The following is a 24,812-nucleotide window of genomic DNA, read 5'->3' as shown; positions in this document are numbered from 1 at the left end:
CAAAATACTACAACTTACAATGCAGATGTAATAACAACAAAGTTTACTTACCAAGATGGCGACGCTCAATGCACATTTCTCAGTTGCTCCCTCTGTGGCATTTCCTCATTATTAAAATAGTTTGTGTGCATTTCAATAACTTGTTCATTATTTATTCATGCAAATGTGTATTGCATATGTAAATGTTCATTCAATGGCTTATTCCACATTTTCAGTTGAAATCGTTAATGGGACAGATCATCAACTATTCAACCAGGAAAAACCTAAAGCTTGTAGGAATTTATGGGATAAAGACAGTGATGAGAAATACTCTAGAAAATCATTCCCAAGCTGTAAAATGAAGCTATCGCATTTTCCACCTTCAGGTGATCGTACCCATTTAATGTGTCCTATACAGTTGAATGGGGAAAAGCTTTCATTAAACAATATGCTTAAATTAAATGTCTCAAGGGCAAAGACTTCTGTGAATAAAACAGCCAAAAAGACATCGAGCAAAAACGGTTCGACATTACCCCTGGACACACTAAACAAATTGATATTCTATAAACAATTCAGCATGAAATTTCATCCCCCTGTAGGGAGATATTAAACATGTTTTAATATGCCTTTAGAATATTTTTAAATGACTTAAAATTAAGATAAACTGCAGCTGACCCAAGGCATAATAAATGCCATTAAAACTCTCGCTCCAGTAGGGCCATCTGTTGCTTTGGAGGCCAGCTATTCATTAACCTTATTAGTGGATGCCCCTACAGCCTTGAATTGACATTTCCCTGGCTAATAAGACCTGTTCTCTAACATATAACAAAAATGATTAAAGCATTTCTATGAATTGTCAATAAATGCAATAGTAACAAACATCAGCTGCCAGTAAATGCAGATTAGGTTTTATTTACTGAGTGTCTGCATTCTTATTAGTCTACATCTTGACAAGCAACATCCCAATTTGCATGTCCTTGGAGTGTTTATAATGTTATTCTGCTGTTACTAATCACACTACTTAATGAGGATAATGTAGAAATCTCAGGAATCTGATTGTTTCTTAAAGTCATTTTCTTTAATATTACTGCATGCTATAACAAAAGAAACATATAGAAATGAGAAAGACAGATAAAATCTATGGGACTACCTATGCAGTATTCTGCAAACAAAACATTTATCATTTTTCCAGCACAATCAGGAACTGATAGAAACCAGAATATAAAATGTCAGTTATGTTGGACAGCATGTCAGTACTTGAGATAAATAAAATAATAATACACTTACATTTTTACACCTGGGCAGTCTTCTTAGCAGTGTCGGTAAAAGATTGTGTTATAAAGAACTGCATTTAATTTCAATGTGGGCAAGGGGGTAACTACAGCAGCAGCAGCCTTAGGCCGGCGCCACACAGGGCGCTTTGTCTGCATTTGCAAACGCAAATGCAGACAAAGTCGCGCCCACCGGGGCGGGCCTCGGCACGATCGCATCGGCGTTTCTATGGCGTTTCTTAATTTAACGCGAAACACCGGCGGATCATCCCCAATCGCAGGCGTTTCCATAGAAACGCCAATGCGATCGGGCCGAGGCCCGCCCCGGTGGGCGCGACTTTGTCTGCGTTTGCGTTTGCAAGCGCAGACAAAGCGCCCTGTGTGGCGCCGGCCTTAGGCCCCTTCCACACTTGCGCTGCAGATTAGGGTTTGGTCAGTGAAAAACGCACATTTTGCATCAGAGTGCAATCAGTTTTCAGTCAAAGTTTGTTCAGTGTCTCAGTTTTTCACGCGCGATTTGATGCAATTTCAATGTCTTTTTCATGCGCAGAAAATGCACGTGAAATGGACTCAGGACTGAGCCCTGTCTTTTCTATGGCAATTGATGCTTGAAAAATGCATTGCACTTGCATTACACTTGCAAGTGTCTCAGAGTGCATAGCAGCTGCTATGGGGCCCACTGTGTCAGGGGGCCCCTTGGCATCCAACCTGACACAGTAAAGAATAGAGGTTGTGCATTATTATATAATATAATATATTGGCCCACATTTACTAAGGGCCATGCGCCAGTTTTCTGTTGGACTTTGCACATTCTTTGCCATTATAAAACCTGATGCAGTAGACTTTGTAAAAATTAACATTTGTATCATTCTCAAAACTTTTGGCCATGACTGTACTAGTTACTGAATGGGGTTTTGGTCCTATTTAGCAGGTAAAGTTTTCACCTGTAAAATGAAACAGTGGACCAAAAGTAGATCAATACCAAAGATAAATCTGCATTCCCCTTGAAATCCATGGAAGCTCAAAATCTGTTTCTGAAATCCACATAAAAAACCATGAAGAAAAATCCAGAATCAGATTTTTTTAATTGGTTACTTCTAAGGGTGAGGTCACATGTAGCAGTTTAATTGCATTTATAATGCAGTTTGAAACTAATTACACCAGCTGAGGGGAGGTGATTTGCCTTTTTCCATTACTGTTAACATTTGCATTTACAAAACATTGTTAACATTGTGTTTACTATGTGTTTTGTAAATTCAAATGTTAACTGCAATGTAATTAGGAAAATCCACTCTCCTCAGCTGTTGTAATAGGTTTCAAAATGCATTAAAAATGTTAAATCCCAAATTAACAGTAGTGTCCACTCCTGCATATAACCCCCTCATGTGGCTTGTGTCCATGTGGATTTGAAACATTTGCAACAAAAAGTCTCAAAAAGAAGCCAAAATGTGCGCCTGCCAGGATGGGAAATACTGAACATGTATCACAAGTAAAAAGACAGGATCATAAATAAGGTGCAAAAACTAGCTGCCAAAAGTCTCTAAAATTCACCTCAGAGAGACCAAACTATGATACATGTGGCCCCACTGTGTTCCTATTTGAAAACCAAAACCACTAAATATAAACTAGCCCCACTGTGTGAAGCATCCAATAATGGCCTTAACTGGTCACAAGGCACAAACCTCAACTTATCATTACAATAAATCACACAATGGAATTGACATGTTCCTTACTGTCTGACATCAGATGAGTAAACTCCCACCCAGTGACTAAAGTAGATTTGCATATACTGATCCAAGGTTTAAAAATCTCATAGCTTCAAGAGTTGCGCCGTTGTAAAGTTTAATTCACATATACTATGGTCGCTGCCTCTTCACCCTGCCATGCTCAAGTCAATGATTGTCTACAAATCTATCCCCATAAAAGAATCATAAATCCAGGCGTAAGTTCAAGCATACTATTGCTAAAACTTTCTATGTGAAATTTAAGTTGCCATTTTGGAAATGTGTATCTTTTGAAGTCAATATTTTTATATCAGAAATGTGTTTTATAAACTGGAAAAAGGCAGCTGGGTCTTACACAGATCACATATGCATCAATCCATCAAATAGTAATATACTGTATTCTGCAAATGTTGTTTGTGGAGTGACAGTATCGCTTCCTACAAGACAAGTCAGACAGATGAATGAGAAAGTGACTCAAATCCATATTGATGTCTCCTGAAAATCACTAAATCTGTGTTTTGTGGGAAACACATTTGTAGCTACTGCCAAAAAGAAGTTACTGATCTTACTTGCAGCACATAACACTTTGGTTCCTTTGGTAAATCGACTTTATTATCTTTGCTAATTGGAGGATTTCATGGACCATGCAATTATTTTGCATATGCATCATGAGTGTTAAAGTAAATGAGCTAAGAAATGCTGAAGATGATGAGCAGGTGGGGTCTGTTCTTTTTTTATAAACTGCACATTTGGCAGAAGATAAGACAAAATATTTGTTTCTCCCCGAAATCTCACTACAAGTGCCGAAATATGAAAACAGATGGGATGTACAGCGGAAAGTAATTGCTATACTGTGTCTTTCTGTGAATACACTGACATTATACAACAGTCACACTACAGTTGCGAAGAGTGAGAAATGATTTGATATGTCAGAACATTTCCCTGGACAGATGATGCAATTAACTGCTTATGATATTGCCCACGCATATTCACACGTTTCTCATTCTCTATATCATAATTATGTTTCATGTATATACAGTAAAATCCTTTGATTGAAGGGGTTGTGCTACAATAGACACTTAGGGGCATATTTATCAGGGCCTCTGCAACACGTAAGTGGCATAGAAGCCCTGAAATCATCACAAATGCTAATTTATTGCTAGTACTTGCGATTATTTAGCCCTCTCCGCCACCTTCATGTAAGTAAAGGGGCATGAAGGGGGGGTTGGCGCCGGCCAGGAGTGGGCCGGTGCGAGGCCTCACTCTCCCCACACCTCCACACTCGCTACAGCGGGCAACTTTTCACGTGTGAAAGCTGTCCTAGAAATGTAAATGAGGTTCACCTGCGTTCCATTTGTTATGGGGAAATTTAGGGGATTTCCAGTACTTTACTTTCTCAATTGCTATAGGTCCATCATGGATCAGACACCTTTCCCCAATAAGTATCTATTTTAGCACAACCACATTATTGCATGATGTTTATTGTAAAGTTACTTAGTTCAAATACTTGAATAGGGAGAAAGCGTGGAAGATTTTAAAAGCCCTAACAATCAGGTCCTTTTTAGTTTTTGAGTTTTCATTTTTCTCTCCCCACCTCCAAAAATCTATAACTTTTATATTTTTCCATGTAAACAGCTGTGTGAGGGCTTGTTTTCTGCGTAACATTATTGAATATTCCAGGCCATGTACTGGGAAGCAGGAAAAACATTCCAAATGCAGTGAGATTTTCTTGTGGGCTTGTATTTCACAGCTTTCACTGTGCGCCCCAAATGACATGTCTCCTTTATTCTTTGGGTCTGTATGATCAGGTCGATACCAAATTTATATAGGTTTTATAATGTTTTTATACATTTGCAAAAATTAAAACCTCTGGTACAAAAAGAATTTTCTGGCGCTGACATTTTTTTGTATACTGTGCGTGGCGTAATTTTTTGCTAGATGAGATGACATTTTCAATGCTACCATTTCGAGGACTGTACAACTTTTTGATCACTTTTTATAAAATTTTTAATATTTTGCAAAATGGCGAAAAAGTGTCATTTTTAACTTTGGGCGCTATTTTCGGTTACGGGGTTAAACATTGGAAATAACCATTATTATATTTTGAAAGTCAGACATTTTGGGTTGCGGCGATACCTAAGGTGTATGATTTTTACTGTTTACTTGACAGTTCTAGGGAAAGGAGATGATTTGATTTTTTCTTTTTCTACTATTTTTCAGACCCCCTAGAGTACTTTACTAGGGTGTAGCAGTATTTGGGGATTTTTCATTTCATCTATTACAATGTATAAAAAGGGTTACAACCAGACAGCCTCGGGTCTTTATATGGTAACAATGACCGCTTCCCAATGGTAACAGATGGTAACAGATGCCTGCTCCCTGATGGCTCAAAGGGAGCAAAAAGATGGCTTTTTTGTTAACGCTGCCAGCAGCTTTGCCAGTGGAACTGTGGGTGTTAGCGGTGGGTGTTTGCTGATATATGCTGCAAACGCTCACCAAACACCTGCAGCTGACATGTGACATATACTACGTCATATGTTGTAAGGGGTTAAAAACCACTGACATCCTTGGATATATATACACAACTATTTACTGAGGATGACAAAGGCCAAATAGGCCCAAACGTAATGACACTGCTGTTAAAAATCATCACTGCATTTTTTGTGCACAGTCTTTACTTCTACTCAACATAGATCTGGACCCCTAGACTGCAGCGCATTTTACAGATGGAAGTACTGACCATACAACTATGTTTTGCATCTACCATTGCGGTCAAGGAACCCAGCAAGAAGATTACTGGCTTAGTCAGAAAAAATTGTCAAATGTTTGTTTGACTTACAAGTTCAAGAAGTTCCCAAAAACCCTTGATAAATGTAACACATTTTCAATTTATTTTGTGCAAGGCAGATTTCTGACTTAAGGAGTAACTGTAAAGTTACTGACAAAAAATAGTTTTAACACATATGGAGTGAATATTTGAAATTAATTCCAACTACACCTGTATCATGCTTCTGGCGTCTTCCAAGCCTTAGATACAGCATGGTAAAGGTGTAAGGTATAAGGTCCTGTGCCAGAGAACTAAGGGCTTTCACATGAATCAGGACAGCATGTTTGTAATTGGATGACCTGAAGCATGTGATGAGCCACATGCTTGTGACATCACTCAAGGTCCTGTTATTTTGCTGCCAGCAACAGTGAGGACTGCTGTAGCAGGTTGCAGATGGAAGTGTGCCTCTCTCCTACTACCCCTCCCAACAAGCTCTGCTCAACCAGCTCCAGCTGTCTAGTACGGATTACCATGGTTACCAGGAAGCATGACAGAAATAGTGCAACCTGGGGGACAAGGTAAAACCTCTGCTAGTAGCCAAACACTTGTACATTTCATCTTTCAGATTACATCAGGTTAGTGGATCTGCGAGCTACAGAACCAGGTATACAGCTATTTGACACTAAAAGCAAGATTCTAGGTACTTTGGTACCAAATATAAGGGTGTCTAAAATGACCATCTCATCTAAGTCATAAAAGACTCTGTTTGCTAACGCCATGAAGGTTCTTGGCCACTTAACATCAGTTATAAATGTCAGGTCAAAGCATTCTCCTAGAAAGCACCTTACAAACAAGAAGAGTCGTCCTGCTCTTTTAATTATTTATGCCTGGTTCAGTCTCATATTGTTTGCAACAAGAGGTAAATGTGCCATCTGAGGATTTAAAGGACTACAACAAATTTCTTACTGCTATTCTCCTCAGGCAGCAGAACTTTCCCACTTCTAATATTAAGTTTGTCACTGAAACATACAACATAAGTATCATTTGGTCTGCTCAGCCTTTATAGGCAATCCATTTTTAATGAATTGATTTACTTAATAACTGCTTTTTAACCAGGGGAAATATATTCCACATGTGTTCACATACACATACAGTGTCAGAAAAGAATAGTAGGTAATAGCCATTGCAGTCTAATTCAAGTATATTCAAATGAGCAAGAAGCACACAAAATATGTTGCAAATTTGGAGAACTGAGCAGCAGGGCAGAAATCTCTTTAGTATGTAGAAGAAAAGGTGAGTGTACACAGTCAAAGGCAAAAGAAGTGACCCAATAACAACCGCAAAGCCTTTCTGTAAACTAAGTTATGTAAATTGCAGAATGCCCTTACTGTCAGCAGGTATATTATTTCTTAGAAGACAGACAACTGTGTTAATCTCCTTCTTGCTTAATCCCTGTCTCTCTACAAATCATCATGTCGACAATTTAAACAGATTTAGATGTGACTGAAATCAAGAAAAAGGGATCTTGGGATGCTAAGAGTGATGCCGGCCTACAAGACGTAATTTTGTTTGTGGGAGAGAAAGTAAATCTAACATATCTAACAAAAGGAGCCCTCTGGCCCAGCCCTGAGGATCAAATGCAATTCTACCAAGATACACATTAAGCCCTGTCTATCACAGCTTCGCCCTTGAAGAGACGAATAATGATGAGATTCACCTGACTTTTTCTCAAGAGACTCGGGAGGAACAAGACATTTAAAGAAGCTGCAATACAACAATATCTGAAATGACTGTTTGTCTTATGAAATATCTCAGATAATGCATAGAAGAATTAAAATGACAGAGCAGACTGTGATTTACAATGAGATCAGATATGTATTCTGTGCCAGCAACTAACAATATTGCATCCTATATTTCTTCCCTATAATATCACTAAGCTAAGAAGAATGAAATATTCATAACCACTGACTACACATTTTGTTAAAAACAAATATTTTAAGCTTCTAGGTTGCACACATAGACACACAAGAAAGCTTGTCCCCACATTTACACCTTAAACAGCCCTGTACAGCAAAGTATGAAAAAGTTATTGGCATCAGAATACAGAAAGTGTATAATTATTATTATTTTTTTAACAGATTTACATTTATTCAAATCTTTTTTCAATAGAGTTTCTCCATGAACAGAGTGGATGTGTCATTTGGGATGCACAGTGAAAGCTGAAAAACAGAACCCACAATAAAATGACATAAATGCTGTGGTTTTTTTTAAATTTCTCTGCATTTGAAATTTTTTCGATGCATGGTATATACAATGGTGCCACCAGGTAGTACCGTTTGTTACAGAGAAAACTGGGGGAGCAAAAAACTGAAACACTAAATGGAAATAGGGCATGAACGGCAAGGGGTTAATAGCCAATAAAATAATAATGAAGGTTACTGGATGTGCAATTTGTTTGAAAGCTTATTTCTAGTAAATGTAAATGGACCAAGATACAAATGTTCATTTATATAATATCCCATACCCATAGTGACACCAATCATTAAAAAACATTTAGAATAAGAAAGATGAGTTCAAATATCTTCAACACAATGAAATTCCCTGAACTTAAGTGTCCTTCTTCATGATTGATTGAAGAGAAACATACACTGCACAGTTCTATTGAATAATATGTTTCGATATAGACTAAGATATCAAGTTAAAGGGTACTTGAGAGTTTTCAATAAAATTTGCAAATGCTACATCTAATAAAGATGAGATTTAACACATATATCATGCAACGTTCTGTTTTTGAAAAACTATATTTATCTTCCTTATCAGACCTAATGGCTGTAAATGAATCTCCTAATTCGGTTCACACTGTGCACTCAGTGTATTGTCGGTGCACATTCCTGTTTGTCATTATAATATATATGGACATTTTAATTCACATGAGAGCTTCCTGCACATATTTCCCATCTGTGATAAAGTGTCCATCTATTTTTTTTTTTTGGACCGAAATCTGCAAAGTCCCTTGTGAGTACATGAACAGATTTACTGTTAGGAATGAATTCAGAAATGTAATTAACCATTTTATATATCCTAAATACATTTTAGCTTCTTTTAATACCTTTGAAAAAAAAAACAGGCTCTCTGAAATAGTAAGGATGAAGGTAATGAATGTATAGTCTACGTTAAATCTATTTAAATGCTTAGTGCAGGCTGTAAAATCATAGAATTGACTGCTAATTCACTGTAGCAAGCTCCCTATTTCTCAGTGGAGCAGGCAGACAGTACCGGTGCTGTGATAGTCGGATGTAAAGCAAGTTCCCTGAGCTCGGAATGAACACTGCTGCCGTCCCAGCGGGTAAAATGATTACATGGAAGTACCACTCACAAAGAACACCTGTGCTATTTTACAATTTTAATCACCCTCATTTTTTCCAAAATTGTTTCTTAAATTAAAAATACAATGTCCCCGTTGTTGAGGAATCCTGCATTATACAATAGCTCTGACAATCCAATCCTTCTATGACCTGCATATTAGAGTATCATAAGAAAAAATGCAAAGTCAAGTTAAAAAATATGCTTCATCTACTAGTCAAGAAAACCAATCATTCTTCTATAAATGTTATATAGAAGGCGATCCCCTACTTAAGAATGCCTTCTATATAAGGCGGTCCCCTACTTAAGAACGCCTGACTTACATACGACCACTAGTTACAAACAGACCTCTGGATGTTGGTAATTTACTGTACTTTAGCCTTAGGCTACAATAAACAGCTGTAGGAGTTATTAAAGTTGTCTGTAATGAAGCTTTATTGGTTATCCTGGTTCTTATGACAATCCAACATTTTTAAAATCCAATTGTCACAGAGACCAAAAAATATTTGGCTGGGGTTACAATTATAAAATATACAGTTCCGACTTACATACAAATCCAACTTAAGAACAAACCTACCGAATCTTGTACGTAATCCGGGGACTGCTTGTACTGTAGATGGACAAAATAGAAGCATGTTTTTATGAGCATAAATAGATTGTATACATTTATGTTGCATCCATCAGTGGATAGAGCAATGCTTCATCTAGATTCTAGAAGAAATCCTAAAAAGTATGAAACTATGGAGAAATCTTCTTTAATGGTTTTAGGGTTTGCAACCCTATGTCAACCCATGCACCATCCTCATTGCTGGAAGTGGGAATTTGTAGGGAGAAAGGGAAAGAATGGAAACTCATTTAATGCTAACGTAGACTCAGGCATGAGGGGTTTAAAGAAAGATTTAGTAACCGACACAATGACTGCAATATATGAGTCTTACAATAAAGGGGCATTCATCGACATTACTGCGACAAATCGACAACATATGAATTTATCATTATGTGCTCCCAATTGAATTTTTACTCTGGGACACTTCATGTTTTAATTCCTTGCAGAATATAAAATGTCTTTATGTGAGAGATAATATAGATAGATACATTGATGATGATAGATAGATCTATAGATAGAAATAATCCCAAAAATATGTTTAACTGAATAAGTTTGATACATTGAACAAAGACTTGTGTTCTCATTTCCCTTATTTTAATGATGTATCATGCAGCCGAAAGAATTACATTTCAGTGGTGCACAGACACACACTTAGCATGCCTCCTCACATCTTTTCCATCTCTCTAGAATTGGAATCATGTTATATATTGATTGCACAATAACATTCTATCTACATCTTGCAGTAAAATACCATTATCCATTTTGATAAAAAACACCTGGCATCCTATCCTTTGTTTTATACAAGACATTTCCCGCCACAGCTCAGAGAAAACTTCAGATTATAGAGCTGCTGCTGAATTATGAATGATTGCCATGTAAAACACTTCATGTAGTTTGTAGCACTGGTAAATTCAATACTATGGTAAAAACCAATGTACATTTTTTTGTCTGCATGGAGAATCGAACCATGATATTGCTGGGCAGAGGATGTCACCACTGCATCCCTTCCAGTGACTAGGATTTGAGTTCAGTGGTCTAAATTATCTCAATGATCTCTTGTGGTCTTTACCTCTGCTCAGGTCTGACAGAAAATATTACCAAATTATATAGCGAATTGGAACATAAAGGATTCCATAATACAGCCTTTATGTCTCATTTTAAGAATATTCAGCTTATATTATATTATATTTACATTATATTTATATATTAACATTATATTTCAGTGCAACTTGCCAAATGGCTTCAGTGCCATACAAAGGTTTCTACATGTGACCTAATTTGTCTTGTATCACTGTACAATTGATGATGCATAGTAACTCCAAGTAAACCTATTATGTTGCCTATCTTAACAAAGATGTGAGCATGCTCTGTAGAATGTAATAATGTGCAATGCAGACTGAGACAGTGGGTCCTGAGACTAAACTCTCTTCCCAGCTGTATGCGTATTTACCCTAGACAGTAAGGGACCACCAGTCGATATTCCCTACCAACAACAGAGTGCAAAACACAGAGACACATACAAACACAGAAGAATAATCTCCAGGCCCAGGTCAAAAGGACAAACATAGTACAAAATCCAAAGGCAAAAGAAACAAATAGTGCCATACCAAGTTATCAGGAGCTTACTATGAACTGAGTCTACAGCAGGCATAGAGTAGTGACCAGGAAGAGCTTATAACAGAAACATGGTTACAATCTGGAAAGGTGATTGAAGTGAAATACTGTCAATCACCGTGAATTAACTACTGAAGAACCAGCGCATAGCTGCCTGAGAATGCCGAGAATGGTGTAAAATCAGCCATACTTTATGGAAAAATTATGATGATCCGGGTACAGAAGTTTCAAATTACATACAGAGATTTGGTTGGTAGATTTGGTATGAATCTGGCATTTTTCAGGCACCTTCTAATTTGTGCGGTCGCACATCAACTGTGAGTGCTTATACGGATTAGGGTACCCACCCCAAATATGTCAAGTCTAAATGAATCCAAGCACTCTTTGGGTATAATGCCAGAAAAGTGATATTTATTTATATACAGTGCACAGGCTGTGACGTTTCGTGCCATCTCGGGCCTTTGTCAAACACTACAAGACATAATGAAAATGACATATAAACATGTGGGTGGAACAAGCTATAACCAAAATAGTACATTGGTATACAGGTAAATATAAACCATAGTAAAGTTACCTATCAACAATGATCAGAGTGCCTAGAACTCTGGTTTATATATGGTATGATTAATAGCATAGGACATATTGATACAAAACAAGGATATGAATCCAGGGTATAGATTGTAGTTATATCGGAGACAGCCACTATATGCTGGGTGAGGTGGTAGAAATCGCATTGACAACAATAGAAGGCAGCTTAGAGCATCTGCTGAACAAGCTATTTTGGTCACTAGCTTGTTCCACCCACATGTTTATATGTAATTTTCATTATGTCTTGAAGTGTTTGACAAAGGCCCGAGATGGGACAAAACGTCACAGCCTGATCACTGTATATAAATAAATATCACTTTTCTTGCATTATACCCAAAGAGTGCTTGGATTCATTTAGACTTGACATTTTTCAGGCACCAATCGAATCTGAAATTACTTTGATTTCCTTCTGATAAATCTTCTAAAATACTTATATTATGCATCCCGAGCTTAAAAAGGGGGCCAAGCAAAGGAAAATTGGAACAAAATTCAAAATCTCATAAATGAAATAGGACTTTTTTATTAAAATGTGTTAAGGAGGTATAGAGGGGGTTACATACCAATTCCCAGGACATTTGGAGCAACATTGATTGATGAATAGATTAGGACCAAATCTTTTGAAAAATTGTTAAAGCCATTATGAAGCAATTCTTGCATTTGGATCATCTATTAACAGTAACGAGGGCTCTGGAGTCAGGAAGGACAGACAGGACAGTGGAGCGCTGAATCCAAAATGTATAAAACAATCCCAGCACCCACGTCAGTTTTTTTCTTATTCTTTATTCAGCAATGTCATATTGGCATAACAGCATAGAGATAGAATGCATTTCGGCCTGTCAAGCCTTTCTCAACTATAATTTACAACTAAATCAAACACATAGGGGCAGATTTACTTACCCGGTCCATTCGCGATCCAGTGGCGCTTTCTCTGCAGTGGATTTGGGTCCGGCCGGGATTCATTAAGGCAGTTCCTCCGACGTCCACCAGGTGGCGCTGCTGCGATGAAAAGCATCGGAATGCGCTCAAGTTCACCGGCCTATTTCTGGTGAAGGTAAGTGCAAGCTCTGCGACACTTTTTTTGTTTTAAATGCGCGGTTTTTCCGAATCCGTCGGGTATTTATTCGGCCACGCCCCCCGATTTCTGTAGCGTGCATGCCAGCGCCGATGCGCCACAATCCGATCGCATGCGCCAAAATCCCGAGGCAATACAGGGGAAATCGACGCAAATCGGAAATATTCGGGTAACACGTCGGGAAAACGCAAATCGGGCCCTTAGTAAATGACCCCGATAATATAGAGAAGCAGAATAGACCATTCCCACTGACCTCACATCCTACCGCAACGACTCCTCATGAAGTAGTGTTCACAGTTTCTTAATTCTGAATTCTCTTCTAAAAGAAGAAGAAATTAAGCAAATTATCTTACAAATCAATACATCATTAAATATACCCCAACAGAAAACACATTATGTTATCTTGGAAAGATTGTAGTCGCAATTTAACCGTTTGGGATCTAGTGTGCAGAAAGTATGTATCCAATAGGCTTCCTCCTCTCTATCCATGTCCTTCCTGAATAAGTCAATTTTCAAAACTCTCTGATTGTCCTTGATCACTATTGTATAAAGGTAGCTTATTTCAAACAGACTATGATTTATAGTAAATTTCAATTCATACCTTCTGGAATTGAGATAAAGCAAAAAATCACCCAGGGTCTCTTGTGGCCCTGCCCATATGTAAATGCAAAATTTAGAATATTGCAAAAATAGAGGATGCTCATAATTATATTCCTCCTCAAACTCCACCATATAGCAGTTAGCATAGGACGGGGCCAGATTCGACCCATAGCCAAACCTCTCTTTTGTAGAAAAAATTCCTCCTGTGCCAAAAAATAGTTCTCAAAAAGAACCAATTGATAGCAACTCCAGTAGGAACATCCTCTGTTTTTCTGATATTTCTGGATTACATTGTAACATTCTTGCTATAGATTCAATACACAGTGTATGCTTGATTGAGGTATATAAACTGACCACATTAATGGTCACTAAAAGGTACGAGGTCTGTAGAGAATCTACATTTTTAATTGCCTCCTGAAAGAATGAAGTATCCAACAGAAATTACGCTGTCTCTTTTACCAAAGGTGCAAGAATTTTTTCTAATACCTGAGAAGGCAGTGTCGGAATAGAGTTAGTGGAAGCAACTATGGGCCTGCCAGGAGGATTTTCTAATGTCTTATGCACCTTTGGTAAAATATACAGCACAGGCGTAACAGGATCATGATTAATCAAAAACTTTGTCAGTTTACTATCAATAACCCTATCTTGATCATTCTTGTCCACTAAGGTCATAAATTTATTTTTAATCTGAATCATAGGATTATAGGACGATTTTTCATAGGTTTCATAGTCAGACAGTTGACGATAAATTTCCTTTAAATATGCCGACTTATCCATCACGATTATCGAGCCGCCTTTATCCGCTGGCTTCCGCAGTGCCTCATGTTCTTCATGTGCAAGATTTTTTGATACAGAAAATTCACTCTGTTTAAATCAATTGGTCATCTTTTCCACATCTTTCTCACTACCTCTACAAAAGTCACTGGGTGGAACTTTCTTAGAGCGCTAAAAGAACTTTTGTTACTTTCTACATCCAGTCATCCAGTCTTAGCATAGAAGCATAAATCATCCAGTCTTAGCATAGAATCAGGAACATTAGAATTTAAACCTCAAGGTGCGGATTCCATTATAGAGAAAAAAGTTTTTAATCTCACATTTCTAAACAGTTTTACAAATCAAGATCCATATGAAATGAATCATAATGTCCAACAGGACTAAAAGACAAGTCCTTTTGTAACAATTTCATTTGCGCAATTTCAGTTTTGATTGCACTGGAGGTGGTACATATGTAGCGTCTGTGACGATGGCTTCTGCAGTGGGTCCTCCTCCCTTCCAAAAAAAAGGGTGATGACCCCTCTGACTGTTGCCACGATCGCGGCTGGAGCGGGATGAACGTGGTCCTCACGCCAGTAGCTACTCTTTCCACAAAATCTCTCCAGTTGTAAACCCTTTTTAATTTATAATCCTCCGAGTACTATTTTGTATATATTTTTTACCACGTTACATTTCCATGTTACAATTAAGACATGTCCCCTCACTTGCAAAATTTTGGATAAAAAAGATAAGAAAACAATGTTAAAAATTGCTACAAGGAATCATACTGTATACATTATCTTCCGGACCTGACTTGCTGGTCTAGTGTAAGCAAATTATAGAAATATATATTTAAGTATGTGTTTCTAAATCAGTTTTTATTCTCATCTAATTGGGATCATTTCAGCAAGTGATTTTCCCTATAGATGTACTTAATCCTGCAGGATTGAATCATAATATGACTGTAAATGAATTTATTTTTGGAGTATCATGGCTGCCCATGGGAATGGCTTTGTATTGCAATAACAAGATTTTATTTTTACTTGTTTCTTCTGATCGATTGTATATTACATAAACACAGACTATATATATGAAGATGAATTTTTTTTGTCTTAGATACAGGGATTTTTTGGTATATTTTATTAGGTAACATTTAAGTTGAATCTTACTAAAATAACAACCAAAATGCAAACTGACTACATACTTTTCTTACTTAGTGCTCAGTTTGAGGTTTCCACTACTACATTAATACATGTTTGGATACAATTATGTGATCTTAATTGCTGAAGCACCGGTACTTCACATCTGTTTCCCAATAGAAAACCTTATGCCCTTTTGTAATTATTAGTTAAAAACTGTCTGTGTACTGAAGTAGTGCAGTGTATTATACTGTCAGAAATGCCTCTGGCACAGCCTCATATGTTACTGGTAGTCCCAGGGCCCTTCAATTATAAACCCCTGGCTACATTATGATACAATTAATGGTAGCTCCCTCCCTCTGAAGCCATTTAGACACTACTGTGGATGACCAAGGTGTTTTAAGGTATTTTTAGGTGAAAGTGCCATGTTAGGCTGTGATAAAACCAGTGCCACCATGTTGCCTCAGAAGTCCATTCAATGTCTGCCTCAAAAATTTGATACTGTGGTTATTAAACAGCTATTCAATATCCACATGTAACAAACTACAAGCCCAAATGTAGGTAATATAGGCAAGGCTAATTTTTATTATTCAATGTTTATGCCTAATATTACATTTTACATCAGAAGCCATTCAATCACTTTAATACTGCTGTTGGACTAAATACGCCATACAGCAGTAAGGGGAGTATGGAGAGGGCTCATATGTGGCAGGTGACAACCACCAGTAACTGCAGCGGTCACAGTCAAAGCTGACAGCGGCACCTAACAGTGCTTCTGATGGGCGTAGCCATCTTGCGTTGCCCAAGCTATTCTCTGCCTCCCTCAGGCACTCCAGGGCTGCTGTGTGCAGGGAATTTAAAAACCTTTTTCTTTACTATCAGAACATTCCTGGGCTTCAGCATTACAGATCCTTCACCTGCAGAACCGCAGCACTATCTATGTGATAGCGGCTCAAAACAACTGGATAGCAGTCGTAGATTTCCTTCAAATCATTTGTCAGTAGGAGAAAAAAAACAAACAGAAGCTTTTAGTTTTTACCCTTTACTCCATACATGAGTCATTCTGAACAGAGATGACAGCGGACAACTCAGGGCTTTATCAAGTGTGTAAATAAATATACTGTCTGCCATGTAAAGGTCTTTATCTGAAGAGCAAATAAGAAGAGGCAGTTTTACTTTCCTATATATAAATAAAGAGACATCTGTTAGCAGATTGGATAATAACCAAAGGAAAAGAAATGGTTTTCTTATTTTACTGGATTTTTGGAAACTTTGTAAAATTAACTTAAACATTTGTCACATTTAAAATAAATGTACACTTTAGAAAACATCTAAATGATAGTTTTTATCAGCTACAAGCTACCTAACAGATTTTTGCTGAAATGGTGACCTTGCCAGAGGTTTTGCCGCTGTCCTCTGAAATAGGCCATACAATATGTGACATTGGCAGTCAGTTGCATACAATTGAGCCATTCTTTGGCCTTAAATTTTCTTAATGGTTTCTGTGTACAATTGAATGATTAATTTAATTTCATTAGTCTTTAATGGGCAAGATCAGGTATGTCACTCTTCAGGCACCTGCTGGCCAGTAATTATAAAGATTAATGGGACTCTTGTTATTTACAACTAAACTGCATGTATCTTCAATTGATTTCCAAAACATCATTTTTTAGACATTATACTTAAAAGTTAAAGTAAAGTAAGCCAATGACCATAATAATAATAGCTTTGATTTAAACAGCAATGATAAACAGTAGTTTCATATATTAAATCATATGTACAAAAGGTAACACATATAGTGGCAATAGAAAATTACCCCAATATTTGTTGGCAGGGCCCCCACTTAGCACCAGCCTACAATAAATGTGTTTCATAATACCTTAAAGGGGTGAACCATTTATCTCATGTTCTTTTTAAATGTGTGTGAGGCAGCATATAAGCTCATTTACCAATATAAATCTATTATTAAATGTTCTGCACCACTTTCTTGATATTTAAAGTAAAGTCCCTTGGTTCAGAAATGACCACATATATTGTGACTTTAACTGTTCATGTCCAATTTAACTTCCAGGGCCTTATGATATTATGCATGAATACAAGTTTAAGGTGCTAGAAGGATATTGAAATTGTTCATGTTCAGATCTGAACCTGGAGGCTTTACCATAGGCTTAATAATAACATATGTTTTGCTCTAAAGGAGGTCAATAGTTAATATCCCATGAGGTCTGTTTTGCTTTGGGCAGTGAAGGGGGTAATTGGCATCCGTAGTGGTCAAGTCAGAAAATAACCAATATGTTTAACTTCTTAGAAACTGCCCACTGTATTTTTACAGTCAGGGTGCCTAAAGCCCATACCATAGTATATTTATGTTGCAGGTTTTAGATACGTTAGTTCTGGTGCACTGCCGTATTCTGCTCAGTTGCTAAATTCTGCAGAACATGGGCAGTACAATCTAAAATAGTTGTACATACATATTGTCACGGGTACCCCCGCAATCCATGTCACAGATCACGGGTGCACCTGTGCCCCTCTCTGTTGTGCCTTGGCCCTGGACTTACCACTCTACGTTCCTGCTCCCATCCGGACTAGGCCCCGTGCGCGTCCCCGCTCCCTAGGGCGTGCGCACGACGGTACTCTGAGATTTAAAGGGCCAGCGCACAGGTGATTGGCGCTGGTCACTTCCAGGGCTGCATTTAATCCGGCGGCTCCCATCATTCCCCACCAGATCTTCATGTCATTTCTGTGAGGAGAAAGCCCTCTTGAGTCTCCAGCATTCTTTTTTTTTTTTTTTTTTTTAAACATTTTTTATTGGAAAAGGTATATACAAAAAGAAGAACAATAGGGACAATAAAAGTAACTTTCATTATGTGGAACAACCTAAAATTATCCTGAAGGGCAAAATTGCCTGAAGGGCAAAAATAAAAATAAAAGTAAAGAAAAAGGAAACGAAGAAAAAAAAAAAAAATAAATAAAAAATGGATCTCTCTCTCCCCTTATTCCCAATCCTTACCTCAGCTATCTCGTGCACCCAGTATCCTATCTTCCTCTCTGGAGAACTTGTTGTTTATCCATGGTCGCCAGTCCGCTCGTATTTTTCCTACACCCAATTCCCCACTCAACGCTTTTGCGAAACCATCCACTAAGATAGTATTATTAACAACTCTCTGCCACATTCTAATTGTCGGAGTATCCTTAGTCATCCATTTTCGGACAAGACAAAATCTTGCTGCAAATAATAGTTTTTTCGCCACATAGGGTTTAATTGTCTTGTAACAGCCTGCGTCTAGAATACCCAAGACGCAAGTCTGTATTGTATCGTGGATAGTGATATTAAAGATCTCTTTTATCTCCGCCAATACCCCCCGCCAAAAAGCCCTGATCTTAGGACAAAACCACAACAAGTGGATGTCATCTGCCTTTTCCATACCGCACCTAGTGCAGCTAAAGATCTTGGTCCCAAATCTTGATAATGTTTTTGGTGTATAATAAATTCGATTTAAAATAAACAACTGGGTCTGGCGATGGGCGGGAATTGTAAAGACCCTCCTCACATCTAGGAACACCATTTCCCAAACCTTGCCCTCCAAGATCCCCACCTCACTGACCCACCTATTTATTATTCTCTTTGAATTATTATCTTTCTCATTTGCGGGCCAACATCTTAGCAACTTATGGATTTTAAATTTGGTGCCTAACAGGGCACTAAGACATTCCATGAGTGGGTGTAGTTCCTCCGGGGCACTCACTGACTCATCCAATGTTTTCCACCAATGTTTGATTTGTAAGTATGTGTAGTAACCCGAGGAACCAATCCCATACTCCTGCTGCAGTTGCTGAAAGGATTTAAATGCCCCATTATCAAGGAATTGTTTAATATATTTTACATTATGTTTTAGCCATGGTTTTGCATTTGTATCTGGCACCTTCCACCTCCTGTTACCCCACATTGATAGGAGACCTATATTATTAGATTGGAGCTTAAGCTCTTTCCATATTTCCAACATCAAATGTAGGGTAGGGGAGATGGTCTCTATTTTGGGTACTCTCCAGATTTCTGTCTCCAGGATTTCCAAAACATTATATCCATAGATCTTTAATTGGGGACTGCATACAAATGAGAAGGGGGTTTTGTCCCAGACCAAAATATACTTTGCTTGAGAGATAAGGAAATACTTTCTCAGATCTGGTAATCCAAATCCCCCCCTCTCATATGGCTGTTGCAGGATCTCCTTCTTAAGTCTGGGTTGTTTTCCCCGCCATACCAATTCTGCAAGGAGGTTTTCGATCATTTTAAATACCCTCTGGGGGATCATTATTGGGGAAGCCGCAAGTGCATATAGCAACTTGGGAAGAATTAACATCTTGATAACTGCAACCCTACCCATCATATTAAGGGGCAGACTTTTCCATGTTTTTACCTTCTTCCTAATTTCCGCCACCTTTGGTAGAATATTATTCTCCACAAAGTCTAAGATATTGGCTGAGATGTTGATACCGAGGTATTTTACTACTCCACCCTTGGGAATGGTAATAAGTTCCTGTGGGGCAGGATCATCAGATTCATCGAGGGGCAACCATGCAGACTTGTGCCAGTTTATACACGGGCCGGAAAGCTTCTCATACTCCTCAAAAATCTGAAACACTCTAGACATAGACCCGTATTGACCAAGAAATAACAGAACATCATCGGCATACAATGAGATCTTCTCGTGGGCTTCCCCCTGTCTGAAACCCACTATATCCCGATCCCGTCTAATCCTACAAGCCAGGGGTTCCATTGCAATAGCAAACAAGAGTGGTGATAGTGGACACCCCTGGCGGGTACCCCTATTCAATTTAAGGGATCTAGATACAACGCCATTAATCATTACTCTGGCCGACGGGTCGGCATATAGGAGTCCCACCCAGGAGATGAATCTCTTCCCGAACCCCATCTGGGTCATTGTGTGCCACAAAAACCTCCACTCCAAGGTGTCAAAGGCCCTAGAGGCGTCCAGGAGAAGCAGAGAGCGCTGCCCAGGACTGGATGGCATAAGCTGCATGTTGAGGAAGAGTCTACGGAGATTATCGAGAGTTGATCCGCCTGGCATAAAGCCATTTTGATCTGTGGGAACTACCTCTCTAATCACCTTCTTTAATCTCTCCGCCAGTACCTTGGCAAGGAGTTTATTGTCAACATTAATCAAAGAAATGGGACGATAAGCGTCTACCTTTCGGGTATCCTTATCTGGTTTGGGTATTAAAATAATTAATGCTTCCCTCATAGAAGGTGTTAACATGCCTTTATTAAGTGAAAAATTCCATGTTTCTACTAGGTGCCCCAGTAGCTCTTCCCCATACATCCTATAGAATTCAAAAGGAATGCCATCCAGTCCCAGGGTGCTACCCCCCGCCCCCCGTGAAAGCGCCTGTCGGACCTCTTCAACCCCTATATCTTTATCTAGCATGTTCTTACTTATCTCAGTTATTTGAGGAATAGATCCTACTTCCAGAAATTCCGTTATTTCCTCCAGAGGGGGAGAGTTGCGAGAGGTATATAGTTCCTCGTAATATCTAGTAACCACTTCCATAATCTCCTCCGGTTTAGTCGTGTAACCACCATCGTGTGTTTCGATACATGGAATATGTGCTTTCTCCCTATCATCCCTAATTAAATTGGCCAACATTTTCCCAGAGACGTTTGCCTGCAGGCCACTTTTTCTAGCCTGAGCCGAGATTTTCCTATCTGCCTGATTTTTTAGCACCTCGATATAGCACTGCGAGGTTTCCTCCCATGCCTGTCTATTAGCTTCTAATGGCTGTCTAAGGAAAGCCTCTTCTAATTCCTTAACCTTAATTTCCAATTCCTGTAACTCCTTATTTAATTGTGATTTATAATAACATAATTGTGCTTTATATTCCCCCCTAATGAAGGCTTTTGCCGTGTCCCAAACTATATCTTTCCCTGCGGAATCCGCATTACGTGAGAAGAAAAGTTTCAAATTATTAATAAATCGGTCCTGACGACCCAATACCCCTAACCACGTGGGCGAAATTCTTATCTCGTAGGATTTTTTGTGTGTCCCTGGTTTAATAAAAACTATCAGTAAGGCTTTAAATTTAAAGCCTTACTATTAGTTATCGCCATGTCCAACCGAGAAAAGACCTGGTGTGATGCTGAATAGCATGAATATTCCCTTTTTCCTGGGTTTAAGATACGCCAAGTGTTAAACCAATTAAACCCGCTAATCAGTTGAAAAAGTGATGAATTTTTGTGTGTAGGCACTCTCCCCATCTTTATTTGTTGCGTGTCAATGTGGTAATCCATAACCGTGTTAAGGTCCCCTAACAGGAGTATACATGGGTTCTCAATAGTGGCGCAAAAGGTATAGAACTTAATAATTACCTCCGGGGAATAGGGTGGCGATAGGTATATATTTGCTATCGCCCACCTCTTCCCTTCGAGCATCCCTGCAAGGAATATAAATCTACCCTCAGAGTCTATTTGGGCCCTGTCCTCAATGAAGCCGCAGTTACAATGTATCAATATTGATACCCCCCTAGAAAATGAGAATCCATATGAATGGAATAGCTTGCCTATCCAGGGTTTTTTCACCACATCACTCTTCTCCCTCACTAGGTGAGTTTCCTGAAGGGCAATTAAGTCAGGTCGATGTTTATATATAAGATCAAATACAGCCACTCTCTTAGACGGAGATCCCAGACCTCTTACGTTCCAAGAAAATACTTTCATGTGACTCCTTCCCTTGGCCTTTTATTACATTTACATACACATCCCGACAGCTGCATCGGCATAGGGGTAAGAGAGAGAGAGAGTATCCGTAGGGGAAAAAAAAAAAAAAAAAGAAGCGAAAACCCCGTCCCACCACCACCACCATATGGCTAGTTCCTTGGCTCAAGGGCCAAAAACCCCGTCTGTCTCAGTTCCAGCCTCTTATCTTAGCATCCCCCCCCCCCCAAGACCACCCCACATGGAGCCCAAATGGTAAGCCTGAAAATTAGGCCTCATTTCACATGGCTATTTAACCAATCCATAGCATCAGCGGGATTTTCAAAAAATAGTGTCTTATCTTTCCAGATAACCCTCAGTCTGGCTGGAAATAACATAGAATATTGAATTTCTTTCTGTCTGAGTCTATTCTTAACTTCAAAAAAACTGTTCCTTCTCTTCTGGGTATCAATTGCGTAGTCAGGAAATATCCTAACTATATGGCCCTCATATTCCACCTTACCAAGCTGTCTCATCTTCCTCAGAATCTGGTCTCTGTCCTTTGATAATACCAATTTAATAATTATGGGACGGGGGGGTCCAAAAGGGATTGGAGGTTTACTAGGAATCCTATGGGCCCTTTCACTGAATGAGGGGAAAGACGCGATGCCTTCTCCAAGGGACCTGTTGAGCCAATCTTGAATGAATTTGATGGGGTCACCCCCCTCTGCCTCCTCTGGGAAGCCCAGACATCTTAGGTTGGACCTGCGTGATCTATTTTCTAGGTCGACGGTTTTCCTTTTCTGTTCCTCATACCCTAATTTGAGAGTTTTTACTTCCGCCCGCAATTTGCTTATATCATCCTCTAACAGGTTCTAATTTCTACCTCTCCCAACCGCTCCCCATGTTTATGGACAGTAGATCTAATCATTGCCAATTCTTCTTTGAATTGACCAACCTCAGTGGTGAGGGCTGTTATGGAATTATTGCACTTCAGAATGGCTTCATAAATCTCAGTGAGGGTGGGATCCCCTTGTCCCCCAGCCCTTTCCTCTTGCAATTGAGGCGCCCCTATAGGATTTAAAGACTGCTGGGGTTCATACTCTATCGGGGTCTCTGAGTCAAAATTTCTTGCTGCTTCCCCATTTACTTTATCTGCCTGTACCTTGGGTATGTTCTCTGAAGCAGCCACTTCTAATTGCAGTTGTTCCCCCTCGTTGGGCGTACTGGTGTTTATATGCAACCCATTCTTATCATTCTTATCATTGCCGGCAATGCTCAAGTGTTTCCCAGTAACTTTGGGGGATACCACATACTTATCTAGTTTTTTTTGAGTATTTTCGCTAATTTTCTCGGCTGTTCTTTTTGGTGTTTTACTTGGGGAGGAACTTGGGGTAACATTCGTCCCCTTTTTTTATGTTGCCGGTCTAGTCATTTTCATACAAACAGGGGCTAACTACAAGGACACAGATTTAAAATGGTCACCTCCAAATTTCAACAAATGATTTCAAATGTAGCAAATCGAACACACAAATATAGGATTGCATTCAATAACAGATGTGTCATAAATTAGCCCAACCAAAGGTAGTAATAACCGCAACAGACTCCAGCGATGCCAAGTACAATTGTTAAAGCTAGACAGTTAGTAAGGGAACAGTTCAAGAACAATGTAGTTAGTAGCACAGCTGCTGCGAGGTCAGCCTTACACTTTTAGACCCAGAACACCCACATCAAGAAACTGACATTATTATTATAATACACTGGGAAACATAGAGTTGAGGATGCCGTCTCAACTAGATTTGCAGTATCATTGCCGCAGAAAGTTATTGTAGTGCCCAGTGGTTAAGGTGGAATTAGAGAGCATCAAGTCCCAGATGGTAGTTTATGACCTGCAGTTAGGATCTTCATGCAAGAAAAGAGTTAGTAGATGCAGTTAGTCCTCTTTATCAAAGCAGGGGTAGCCAAACAGTTAGTAAAATTATGCACAGGCCGCGGGGAAGGGGTAGGTTAACAAAGAAAAGCAAGCAGATCATGCAGCAAATTCACAGCTGAAGCTTTACAACGCTGAAGGGAAAACATATGACCTGTTTTGAGAAGCTTAGGCTCCATAGGAGTAGAGCGGAGTCCAAAAACCTGTCCCTGTGGAGATCCAGATGAACCAAGAAGGCGGAATTCAGGTGACCCTCGAACATCCGATCAGACGCCGGTGATCACCATCTCCTAACAGCCAAGGACACCACAGGATCCCCTGTCGCTGGCGGACCTCACGTTCTCCTTACCAGGCTCCAGCGTTATGATCAACCGCAGCTCGTGGCCAAAGATGTACGAAGGGCTACCATATCCTGGAGCATCCCGTCCGTTCAGCCTAAGGGTTCAACGCTCCCCGGTTTGCGGCCACCGCTATAATCAAAAGTTATGGCTGTAAAAGCCTCAAGGCATCGCGGGCATCGCGTGTAGCGCGGTCTCGGAGGCGCGCGGGGAGGCGGGCCGACTTGACATCACGTCCGCTCACATGCTCCTCCTCTCCTTCGAGTCTCCAGCATTCTTGTGTCTCCAGCGTTCCTGTGTCTCCAGCGTTCCTGTGTGTTCCCGTGTATCCTGCATTCCAGTTCCTCCTCCTGTGTTC

Source organism: Engystomops pustulosus, chromosome 4, assembly GCF_040894005.1.
Source record: "Engystomops pustulosus chromosome 4, aEngPut4.maternal, whole genome shotgun sequence".
In the NCBI taxonomy this organism is placed as follows: domain Eukaryota; kingdom Metazoa; phylum Chordata; class Amphibia; order Anura; family Leptodactylidae; genus Engystomops; species Engystomops pustulosus.
The sequence above is the reverse complement of the archived record's forward strand: the minus strand, read 5'-3'. Positions refer to the sequence as shown.